Here is a 12,732-nt window from a genome sequence, read left to right on the forward strand (position 1 = left end):
CTCCTCCGAGTGAGGAGACGTGACCGGCGCGGCGACCCGGTCCAGGGTCCCACAAAAATTGGTGGCTATTTATAGAACGAATTTGCGGGGAGACAGCCGGATTTAGAGCCCTGGGTTCTAAACACTATTGAGACTCTACGCAATTGAAGCTTGAACGGAGCTCTTTAATTATGAGAACATAGGTGTGTTTTTCGTATATTATGTGTTGAAAATTAGACGATTGAACACAGTTAGAATGATAATTTGGAGAATACGAGAGTGGAGCTTCTGAATCTGTAAGTCTTTCTTAATAATCCGGTCGTTCTCTTCGGCAAGAGTGCGAAAGCGGCGCGTGACGAAAATAATGTCCCAATTGAAAATAGCACCGCCGTATCAAATGGTAACTTACTCCAGTACTCTGCCCGCCGCTGTTACTACTACAACTACTACTACTGCTACTACTACTACTACTGCTGCTGTTCTACTATCATCCGCCTCGTGAAATCTCGCGATGAAAAAAGGTAAGGACTCTATTCTCGGAGCGCGTCGATACGCGAATCTATTTCCGGCGACGGCAGTATAAAAGACGCGCGCGGGAAAGGAGCAGCGGGATGAGAAGAAGAACAACGAAAGAGAAAGAGAGAAGAAACCCCGTGGCACACACATACACACACAAAATCGACCGCTTTCCGGTGTGCCCCCCTCGTATGTCGAAGCTCGCACGCGAGTACACGCGCGAGTATCCGCTACGCGTCCTTAGGGGCTTCGTCGCAACGACGGAATAAACTATCCGCGCATATCTGCTCTCCTCCGTCTCTCTCTCTCTCTCTCCTCCCGAGCATTCTCCCGTCTTCTCTTCCCTCTCTCTCTCTCCTTCTCCTCCATCTTATGGCGTTCCGCGTTCTCTCCCGGTACGCGGGTTTTACCCTTCCCTCCTTTCCCTTTCCCTTCGCGCGGACGGAGGACGAAGGGAGGCGAAGGAGAGTGCGACGCTCTCTCTATATACCCGCCGCCGCCGCCGCGGCCGCTGCCGTCGTCATCGTCTGCCTCCTTCCTTCTCTCCTCCCGCGTTTCTCGACCTCACTAACCCCGTCTCTCTCTTTCTCTCTCTCTCGCGCGCGCGCGCCACTACTCTCGTTTTTGCCGCTCTCGCAGGTAAAGGACTACGCCTATTGGCGCAGGCGGCCAGCACTTTTGCCCGTGAATGAGATGTTTTGCATTCGCAGACGCTGAGAAACATGTCGCGAGCGAGCGAGCGGACGGACGGACGGGCGGGCGAAGGAGCGCGCGGTTAAATTGGATCACGCGCCGCCGATGCCGGCGAATAAAAGCGGTTCGTTCGACGAGGAGAGAACGAGAGAGCGAGTGGAATTGAATAGAATACGGTTTGCCCGAGCGACACTGCGCCGTTCTAACACGCGTTCACATAAGCGCCTCCGTCTCGTGCGCGCCTTAAAACGAACTTGAAAATAATCGGTATGGCGCGAGGATCAAAAATTATATGATAATAGAAAGAAATATGAAGATGAATGTATGTATGTATCTATCTATTTCTCGTTCGCAGGACTCGTTAATTAAAAAGAAAAACTCGTTGATTACAGGCGAGAAAGCGGGAGAAAATCCCGCTCGTTATAGACTGCGAGATAATAAATATTTTTGTATTACAAGCGTGTAAACGAAAGTACGAAGTACATCACAGTGTACGGTGACACAGAGCGCGCGAGCGGTGATATAATAGATAATAAAGAGTGAGAAGGGGGGAGGAGAAAGAGAGAAAGAAAGAGAAAGAGAGAGAGAGCTGTTAAGCCGTCAAGTAAAAATTGGCGATAAGTACAAAGTACAGATCAGCAATATCACGCTCTCTCCGTGAAAGGAGCGCGATAACGCCGCGCGGCATTGTGTCAAGTGTTTGTATCGATCGTGGCCTTTTTTTATATTTATCCCTCTCCCCCCCCTTCACCCGAAGGGGGAAAGGCAAGCCCATGTATGTTCCCCCCGTCCGCGCGCGAAAACGTTACTTGCGAAAAGTAAAGGTTGGTTGTTAAAGCGCTTCTGCCCCAGATCTCCTCAGGTAACGAAATATCACTTTCCAATATATACACATTTCGTTCCATCGATTCTTCCTTTAATTAAGGGTCTACTGAGAGCGAGCGAGTAAAAAGGTGAGACATGTTTCTATGTACAATGGGGTCTAAAAGCGTGAGACTGAATGCTGCTGCTGCTGCTGCTATAAGGGTAGGCGAGCCGCACACAAAGTCTCTCGCTGCCATGGAGAAAAAGCCGTTTGTGCGCTTGGAGCTTGTATATATATATAAGAGAGTTTTTCGGGGTGGGACGGACGGAGATTCCTCGACAGGGCAACAGTCGACCTTAAACACATTTCGACTTTGTTGCGATCCGCCTCGAGAGCAGACAATAAGTTAGTCCGAGGGTGATCTTACTGTCGGGATCGAGGAATGTGCACGCACCGGCGGCGGCGGCGGCGCGGCGGCCGGCGCACCGGTGGTGCACATTCCGATCGCGCACAGTAGGAGGGCGGAAAAGTCAACAGGCGCGGCAATAACGTTTCTAATGCACGTGTGTATCGTTATTGCCGTGAAGCGTGCAAAAAAAAATCAACAGCGGCTAAACTATCGTGGATATTAACGGAAATTATGCGACATGCGACGCCACATGGAGGTGATGGAGGGTAAACAAAATACGTGTCATAGAACTTAAATAGCACAGAGGGAGGAGGGTTAATATTAATGCATCTCTATATTCTATCTCGTGATCAACACGCTAATTGTTATTTCCATTACTGTTTAACGCTACGGGAGAGTGAGAAGGAGTGCGATTTAGAGAGAAATATAATTAGAAATAAATGTATTACGTAATGACGTTGCCGAAAGCTAGTGCGACGCTTGACACAATGTGCGGGTTCCGTTAGTTATAGGTCAAGTACCCTGAACTGTTTTTCAATTCCCATGCAACTCCCCGCGGAGGTGAAGGCTACTTGGCGCCGCGCGGAGTTTCCCCCGTGCATGGCGTTCCTTGCATCACCGGCAGCCGCCGAAGTTCCGAGAAATTATGCGCTATACGCTGCTACTGCTGCAGCCACGTCGCGCGGGGCTTGGGCGGTTTAATTCGAAGGTGCCACGGGCACGCGTAGATCATAATTTCGGTACCGCGTGCGGTATTTGCGTTATGATACATTAGCAGGGAGCTATTCTACCACCGTAACTCCGTGTTCGCCGTGCACGGTCTTATTTGGGTTTTGCGTCGAGGTGAGATCGGCGTGTAAACGACGAGAACAATTGCGAGAGCGCCGAATATATTTCGTTTCGCCGCAAGTTCGACAACCGCGGAGGGGAAATCTCTTGTCTTTAACTTCCTCCTTTCTTCCTCTCTATATATTATATATAAAAGAGATAGAAAATAGATTTTATATATATATATATATTTATATATATATATAAAATCTATTTTCTATCTCTTTTCCCTTTTTATTCGCGCCGCGCGACTGCCATCGGGAGATAACGCGCTCAGGGAACGAAGATCGAGCTCCCGATGCCGCGCTACGGAGACCTTTAAAGTGTTTGCTTTCGCGCATGGTACATATCGGCATAAACAACCGTCCGCGCGCGGCGCGCGGACCAAACATGTTTTTCGGTCGGGGGACATCGTCTCGTCGGCGGACGCACGTTTAATACAGCGGCATATCCTCCCTCTCCGTATCTATACGCGGGCGTGACGGAATCTCTCGCTCGATCATTCACGGTTCACATGTCACGATCGCCAACGCGACACGACCTTACGGCCTCCGTCGGTTTCCATAATCGCATTCGCTCTCCCCTCTTTCCCTTTTTTTTCTTTCATTTTTTATTTTTATTTTTCGGCCACGAGAGAGGATGTTGCGCGCGCGCCAACTGCAGATACTCGGTCGTGACATTCCGCGCTATCGGACTCGGTCGAAACGCGCCGAAAACAAGGACCCGAGTTAAAAGGGCGCGAAGTTAAAAGCTTGCCCGATCGATCTCGATTACATCGGTAATCAGCATCAGCAGTACCAGAGACTCGAGCGAGCGTCCTGACGAATCTTTCTGTTTTTTTTTTCGCTTTTTTTTCCCACTCGCGATTCCTCGGACATGCCGAGGAAGTAATGTTTTGCGAAGAATATTATCAGCTCGTCTATCGCGCGCGTTCCTCGCTATTTGCTATAATACCACCGGTTATGCCTAGCTTACGTCACACGTTGTTTACGACTGCTGCATCGGTTGGAGACCTAATTGACGGGCTTCTAAGTAATTTCACGGAATAACATAAATAACCGGGCGATAACGAACGAGACGAGAGATACCCGGCGACAATATCCGGCGAATTCGTTTAAAATTAACTGCGCGCCGCGCGACCGTAAACAACCTTCGAGCTCGGGAGTCGAGATTACGCGCTTACGGTTTTTCGAGCCGACGACGACGACGACGACGACGGCAGAGGCGACGGCGATGGCGGCGGGCGAATTTATTTAAATTCGAGCGAGTGTAAATTATTCATGCTGCGAGGCAGTATAATAACCTCCTTCTCCCTCTTTCTCTCTCTCTCTCTCGCTCTTCTCTTACGCGTCCCCCCCGTTATTTATTTCACCTAACCGCCCGGTTCCCCCCTTTGTCCCGAAATGAACAAGAAGTTTCGCTCTACCATGCGGATCTCTCTCGCGCGCGCATACTTCACGGGCCTCGCCGTAATCCGTCGCGTAAACACGTCGCGCGCGCGGTGCAGGAGAGACGCGCGGCGGTCTACATATTTATTTATCGACCCGATCCACATAACACATACACGGGCGTATCCTCGTTCCGATTGTCGGCGATAATTGACATTGCTCGCCGACAGCGTTGCGAGAGCGCGGACTTGGCGCGAGGCGGCTCCGCGCGCGCGACTAACCCGTACGTATACACACGGTGGGCGTCGTGTAGCATACAAACGCGTCTCTTCTCTTCCCGTCATGTACATGTATTACCGCACGTACGAGATACTCCGGCCGAGCTCTCGTCCCGCCAGCCTTCCTCGCCGAGCGTGGAAGTCGCGGACGCTGATCCGAGTCGGGTATATCAACGCGCCGCTGACTATTTATTTAAACTCGAAAACACGTCGGCGCGTCTTACGAAACAGCCCTGTCATCCTCGTCGGCCTGCCAACTTATCACACGCGTCTATACTCTCGCGCGCTATCTTACGCACGTCCGAGCCAAGTAGTCGGAGTACAGTGTCGCTTCCGCCGCTGACAGATCTCTCTATGTACTCCGGGCGCGTCGCAAGCGCGATAGACGATCTCACGAGAGAGAGGATCTTGCGCGCGAATCTACATCGAAGATATTTTGCGAGATTCATTCGATGCGAGTATCATGTCGTGTTGTTTCACCACACATCGTTCCGACGGAAAAACACGCACTCGATATATTTACCTCGCACTAAGATCGCTCGCGACTTTAGCGCGACTACACCCTACCACTGCTGCCTGCCCGCACGGCCGGATACGCGCGCGAAAACCTATCGGCGCGGTCCCTTCGTTCGATCACCGCGCGAAGGTAGAAAGAGGAAAAAGAGAGAGAACGCGCGCGAAGGGAAGAGAAATCGAAGAGGGCGGATTCGCGATCACGCGAGTGAGTCCAGAGGGGAAGATGGATCTCTTACCTTGAATAATTTCTTAAGCCTCCGGTAGCCGCGAAGTAATCGCGACACGTACTGCTTGTTGGAATCCAGTTTGATTGATTGAAGCCACAGTTGCGGGAACGAAGATGAAGGACCGAAACCGAAATGACGGGGTTTACGGGGGCGGGGGTGGGTGCGTTTTGCAGAACCGGGATGAAAGAACTTTCTTTTTCCTTATTTTCTTTTTTGATTTCGCGGGGATGGATGCGATGTTAAAGAGACGGATTAAGTTGTTGTAGTACTCGAAAAGCGGAATTCTGTGTCGCGGTACTATGCTGTTGTTGTTGTTGTTGTTGTTGCTGCCTGCTGCTGTTGTTGTTGTCACGATGTCTGACTACTAGTCGTCACGTCGTCGCGGTCGCCGATCACCGACTGCGTACTACACCCGACGACGAGTGCGTTGTTTCTCGCGGGTCAGTCTCTGGATAGTGCATATATATCGCCCGTTACGTATATATATATATATATGCATGCGCGGGAACCGAAGAACGAAAAACACGTTCGTGGCCGTTGAGAGCCGTTCGCTTACTGAATCCGACGGTTGGCGTGTCCGGGCTGCTAACCCGCGCTTTCTCCCCACCACCGGAGAATCGCCCGAGTTGGCGGCAAGCACAACTTCCCCGCCGCTGCTGTCCTCCCCCCCTCCCATTCCGGCGACCGTCGGCGCCCCACCACCGACGCGGGGGACCGCATCCGGGAGCGATGGTGGGGCCGCCGTGCGAGGGGTAACGCGCGCTCCCTTGGCTCCCTCGCCGCCACCGCCACCGCCGCCGCCGCCGCCGCCGCCGCCGTCGCCGTCGTAACGCGTCGCGCCGCGCCGAGCCGCGCGCCGGTAATCTTACCGCGGATCGTAAAGCACGCTTAGCCCTGCGGTCAAGTGCGAAAATTGCAACGAAAGCAGCACCGGGGACCGAGAGAACGCCTAGCCTCTTCCCGGGATCGCTTCCTCGCGTCGTTTCCCTCGCATTCCGCGCCGACGACGACGGGGAGATCGGAATGCGTCGCGCGCCGCCGCCGGAGTTTCGGGGGATCCGCTCGAATTTACGAGTGGTCTCGCGTTAGCGCGAGATTAATGACCTCGACGGGCGCAGCTGCCGCCGTGGATGGGAAGCGCAGCCCGAAACCCACCCCGTGTGCAACCTGAATTCCGCTGCCGCGACGACGCCGCCGCCGCCGCCGCCGTCGCCGTAGGGCGTTTGGAGCAGGCGAGCGGAGCGGCTCGCTCGCTCGCGCACGTCCGCCCCGATACCTTCGCATTATCGATGGTAAACAGCGTCGACTGTTTGTCACCCGTCGCCGTTTCGCCCGCGACGACTTTACGTTGCGATTTCGAACGGGCGAGCGTCGGAGGGGAAGCAGTGCGTGCGTGTGTGTGTGTGTATGTGTGTGCGCGCCCGCTCCTCGTGGTGGGGCTCCGCCGACGGTTTTCGCGCCCGGCGGACGGCGGGGGAAACCAGGGAAACCCCACGCACGGCGCATGCACCGGTCGCGCAATTGGCGAAGAGGGGGGACGGGAGCGGCAGGGGGGAGGGGGGATTTCTCAACCGACGGCGCCAGGATCAAGCTCTCTCCCCCTCCCCTCCCCGCCGCCACCGTCCCCCGCGTTCCCTTTCCTGCGTCCGGCACAGCGCGCGGCGGCTGGAGCGCTCCTCGTCGGTGCACTCTCTCGCTTTGGAAGGGAGTGCACTGATCACACGCGCGGCGGTACCCTCTCTCTCTCTCTCTCTCTTTCTCTTTCTCTCTCCCTCCCCCCGCCTCCTCTCTCTTTCTGTCCCTCCTCCCCTTCATTCCCGCCGTCACTCGCTCTATCTCTCGTTCTCTCTCTGTTCCACCAACCCGATGTGTTTGTTTGTTTATAGTCGCGTTCTGGGAAATACCCGATACTCGCGCGTATAACGGAGCCTCGTACACGCGTCTCGCGCCGCGCTACGCCGCGCCGCGCGCGCGGCCGCCGCCGCCGCCGCCGCTTGCATTCCCATTCTGGAGTTGCATCCGGTCGGTTCTCGGATTCCTCCGAGACTTCGAAAAGCGGCCGGTTGTTGGCGGTATGTACGCGACTCTCCGGGGTTCAGCGGGAGCTCCTCCGCGGGAGAGACCTCGGGGGCCTCCGGAACGAAGGCGCTTCCCGCCTTTTTTTTTTCCCTTCTGTCCGGTCCCTCTCTACCTGTGTGCCTTTCAACTTTTCCGCGACGACGGAAAAAGCTTTTGTATAATCGTCGAAATGGGTAATCCCGTAGTCACAAGCAGGTATCTCTCTTTTTCGCAACGACAACGGTCAATGGGTATTCCTAGAATATACAGGATGCCGATTCGAAAAGCACAGCGGGAAAGTCTCACTGTCTCACGACATATTCTACATATTTTTTTTTTTTCGACACGGTTACATCCTGTGTTGTCTCTAACGTCCCGCAGTTTCCGATATCCCGTATTCCGAGTGCCTGCAGCACAGTCCAGTTACTCTCAGGATTCCAGTTATACTCCGGGATTCGGAGTGCAGCGTGCGTCCGCTCGCACTTATAATTTATTAATACAGACGGAGCGATTGGGCGCGCGCGCGCGGTCGCGATCGTCGATCATCGTCGATGCGGTGGCCCCGCGCGCGCGCGTTCCCTTCCGTAAATCTTCCTGACGCGCCGATAGATAATCTTCCACACGGTGCCGGTGGTCGACGCGCGACGGGCAGAGTAGACGGGGCGCGAGCACGGTCGAGATCGATAGCGGAGAGAGAACGCGCCGCTTATCGGCTGGCGCGTTTCTGAAAAGTAGTCCACCTGTAATCTCAGGAATGCACTACGTCAGCGGCAATCCGCAGTGTACATACGCGCGCGCATATACACACGACTGTCTCATCCCCCCCCCCTCTCTCTCTCTCTCTCTCTCTGCCACAGATCGCACGGGTAAATATTGTACAATGATGTTGCGTAATGACGCGTAATGGCGACGCCGCGTGACCCGTACGAGTATACGTAGCGGAGCCCCACATGACGCGACGAGATAACGTCGAAGATGACGATTAATTTAGGAGTCACGAGAAGAGGCCGAGGAACACGGAAGCCTTACGGGAGGCACACTTTGCCGGGAAAATCTTTCGGAGCTCGCGAACAGAAATTTTTTTTTCTCGGCCTTTTGTGTCTCAATTTTTACATATCTATGTGCGTTAAATTATTTTAAAAATAAATATTATTAAAATATTATATAAATAGCTATGTTATAAATACTTTTGTGTATATATCTATAATTAGACTCTGCGGAATGTCACGTAAAACCGTGGTCTGACATCTCTACGCTCTTTGTTTCCGTAACGTCACACTCTCGTGCTCCTAAATAAATATGCACAAGTATGAAGGAGATTTTAGATAATGTCAAACAAAACTCTTGAACTGCGCAGCCGATCCATCGGTTTTCCTGCGGCCGGGAATGCCAGCTGTTCCTCCGTTGTTTTCTCCCACTTTTTATCTAGTTTTTAGACCTACGTACGGAAGACCGCTGGCAGGGGGAAACGTCCACGCAACGCGATATATCGAAACGAATGTTTCCACGGCGAGAGAGAGAGAGAGAAAGAGAGGATATGAAAGAAAAAGAGAGAGAAAAAGAAAAATAAATCTTCGAGATGCTGCGACGCGTGCATAACAACGATATATAAACGGCCGGCAATTATTCACCGAACGGTACGATAATGCCTTGTGATTCGCGGAAGAATCGACAACAAACACGGCGGATCCTCTCTTGGACTTTGTCGCCCGTGAGGCGCCTGTTGCGCGTTGCGTAAATAAGATATCGACGTGTGAATCTCCCGCGCAGTGCCGATACTAACTACTATTATTAAATGAGCGGACTCGGATTATTAATAATCGGCAAAAAACGCAACGCCGCCGGGAGAGACAGGCGCGGATAATCGACGCGGCCGCGCCGCCCGCCCGCGCGGCCAGGCAACGGATTCAACAATTTCCTTCGATCGCCACTCGTGCGGACGCGTAAACGCGTATGTATATACACGCCTTCCCCAGGTTCAAAGGGCCCGGAGCCCGCATTCGCTTTCTGACCACTGACACGTGATAATGAACGCAAAATATGTACGCCATGTGCCGTCGGGTCGGTGTCGTAAAACCATTTAAGGAAGACCGGAAATGATAGTGGGAGCACAATAGAGGAGAGAGAAAAAGAAGTTCTTCGGTTTCTTTACCTTTCCCTTCTGAGATAATTCCCTCTTGGGAGATTCCTCTTGGAAGCCCCTAGGGCTTGGAAAAAAGGTAAGAGGCTGGGCGCGGACTCTAACAATAAGCGGTCAAAAGTCTTCTAAAGATAGTTTTACTGTTTTTATTATGGAGTCGAGGCAAGCCGAGGAAATCAATGCTGACAAGGTCCGTCAGCATGATATCAAGATGTTTTGAAAACAAGAATACGATGAAATATGCTTGGCAAATAACACAATCATGATCTCTCTCGCTCTCATATCTCTTTCTCCTTTTTCCTCTCTCTCTCTCTCTCTCTCTCTCTCTCTTTCTCTCTGTATCACAAAAAGATTTCGTGTTTGAGAAAATATTATTGATGATGTAATAATATTTTCCCCCACGTCGCGCGCCTTCGAATTCAAAATATTTTTACGTCGAGGCTGAAATTCCCATGTGCGTGGCGTCAACAACTTAATACACTTGGGAGGCTTTCCGCGCGGAATTTGTCGCGCAGTCATCGAACTTCACGCTATCGTCATCGTCCGTGCACTTTGCTGCGTCGTCGCGTGCAGCAAGGAACAATTCCGTAGGCTGTGCCGTAAAGTCCGAGAGAATTTTTCCTCTCTTCCTCCCTCGTTTCTCTCTCCGTACAAATTAGCGCGCGAAAATACACTTTTTGCGAAATCAGCGACGGCCGTTCTGGTATGTCAATGAACAGAAATCCTTGTTCCCCTTCGGACGATCCCCCGCGATCGCCCGTCACGTCCCATCCCTTCCCCGCCCGCCCTTTCTCTTTCTCTCGAACTCTCGGCTCTCTCGACGAAGGCCGCTCACGACTTTCAAATACGCGCTGCGCAGCCGAGAACAGTCGAATCATTGTTTGCATGATCGCGTCATTGTCGTCGTCGTCGTCGTTGTCGTCGTCGTCGACGATCTCCCCCACCTCGACGGGATGATGATAATGCAGACTCCGAAATTCGACCGCGTGCGCGGAATATTTTCGCACGTGGGGCGGAGAAGATCACGAGATTGTCGCCCGGCGACGACAAATGGCGGGATTAGCGCAACACGACAGTTCTAAATTATCTGAGGAAAAAGGTGACGCAATAACGTAATATTCCATCTTATTGTGTACCTAGATCGATGTGCAAAATGCTGCGCTGCAGTGATGAATGCGAACGCGAAGCGCGAATAATAATTGTAATACAGAGAATTATTCGCGGTTGTATAAAGTTGTGAGAAATTCATATATATAATATCAAACTATTGATTAGTAATACATTATTATTTAATTAGCAGTCGAGTAATACGCGCGCCCGAAGCAAAATTCGATCGTCGGGTTTTGAATTAGATTAGGTATGAAAATGAGACACAGTGAAAATGACAAGGGAGATCAATTACGGAGAAATTTATGAGCGTATAGATAAAAATAGGTCGCACGAAATTTCAGTCGTAGATGACTTTCCTCCTGCTTCAAGTCGCGCGCGCGAGAGAGAAAGAGAGAGGAGCGAATTACAGAGGCACGAGCCTCCCACTGAATGTGACGCGTAATTAAGGATATGCGGGATCGGGGTCGTGACTCTATCCTCGGCGGCGCGACCGCGCGCGGCATCACAATGCGGAAGCGCGTATTTAGCGCACCCGGTATTATGCGCGAATGGACGCGCGTCTTCTATAACGGCTCGCACGACTCGCGCGCGCGTACACGCCGCGCCGTCGCGTCGGTGCCAGAAAATCTGCTGGAAAATCGGTCACGAGTGACTAATCCGGCTGGAATTCACGCTCGCGCGTCCGCGATTGTTCCGCGGCTCGAATCGTGGGAAACGAATCGTCGTCGGATCGATGGTGGTGCCGAGAGCGACGAAGGCGGAAATGTATGACGCGTTAACGCGTCATAATTCGCAACCGTTTCTTTTTCATCTTCCTTCCTTCCCACCTTCCTATTATAGTTTCTCCGGAATGGACTCCGGAAGTGCGCCGGATAAGTCGCGGAATAGTTTTTTTTTTTAGGACGGATCTAAAGAGATTCTGATACCCGTTCTGCAGGATGAACAATTACACAGACCCGGGCAATTAAGAGGAATAAATGCCTACTCGAAACAGCGAAATTAGACTTAGATCTACATTTTTTTTTTTTAATAACGCACACGAAGATATTCCATTATTTCATATTTAAGAGGATAGCCGTCTTCTCCTCGTAATTGCTCCGAGCAACGCACGAAGGTAAAGTATACCGACCTCTCTTCGGTCGGAGAAGGTCTAGTTGCATCGGTGATTTATTGATGATAATTGCACGGTAATTTAATTCAGATTCGTACGAAATTCCCGGACGAAACTGCTGGAATTGAAGTGCGGCCGAAGAGGCGCCCATAATTCTTTCAACCCCCGCATTAGAGACCCGCTACGCGGATGTACGCACGGCCGCGCCGCCGCCGTGCGTGAGCGCGTCATTATTCATTTATCAAGACTGTTTATTACGAGCGGCGAGAACGACTACCGCTTCGCGAATGGAATAAACGTGCCGCGGCCAGCGGCGGCGGCGGCTTTCTTGACCGCGACGTAACTCGAACGACGTGTAGCCCGTGAGCGGTCGATCCGTCCGTAGGAGACGTTGGCACCACGACGGCGGCAAGGTACACCGTCACACGACGCCCGCGTGTGTCATAATGATACGCGATAAAATTATCGTACAACAATAACTACCTCGCCTTTGTTGGATCGCCCGCGCCGGTCCGAAAGAGCCAGCGGCGGCCGCATTCGTATAGCGCTAAACAAATGCCCGGCTAATTAATGGATGCGCCGCGCGCGAGGGAACCTGCACGCGGCCGAGGTGGCGGAGAGAGACGAGAGAGAGAGAGAGAGAGAGAGAGAGAGAGAGAACGGGAGGGGGGGAA

At 52.4% G+C, this 12,732-nt stretch overlaps 1 protein-coding gene across 2 annotated transcripts in view; it reads right to left on the minus strand.

The window, feature by feature from the left end:
• LOC105456316 (3-phosphoinositide-dependent protein kinase 1) overlaps positions 1 to 12,732 on the minus strand; it is a 154,687-nt gene that overhangs the window by 7,553 nt on the left and 134,402 nt on the right. Inside the window, exon 1 of one of the 2 annotated variants that reach the window (XM_011700265.1) lies at positions 5,649 to 6,226. The exons of the other annotated variant lie outside the window; for it this stretch is intronic. The gene's annotated coding sequence lies outside the window, so the exon portion shown is untranslated. Of the gene's footprint in view, positions 1 to 5,648; positions 6,227 to 12,732 lie in introns of those variants that run through there. 2 annotated transcript variants of the gene reach the window in all.

This window comes from Wasmannia auropunctata, unplaced genomic scaffold, assembly GCF_000956235.1.
Source record: "Wasmannia auropunctata unplaced genomic scaffold, wasmannia.A_1.0 LD335713.1, whole genome shotgun sequence".
NCBI lineage: Eukaryota > Metazoa > Arthropoda > Insecta > Hymenoptera > Formicidae > Wasmannia > Wasmannia auropunctata.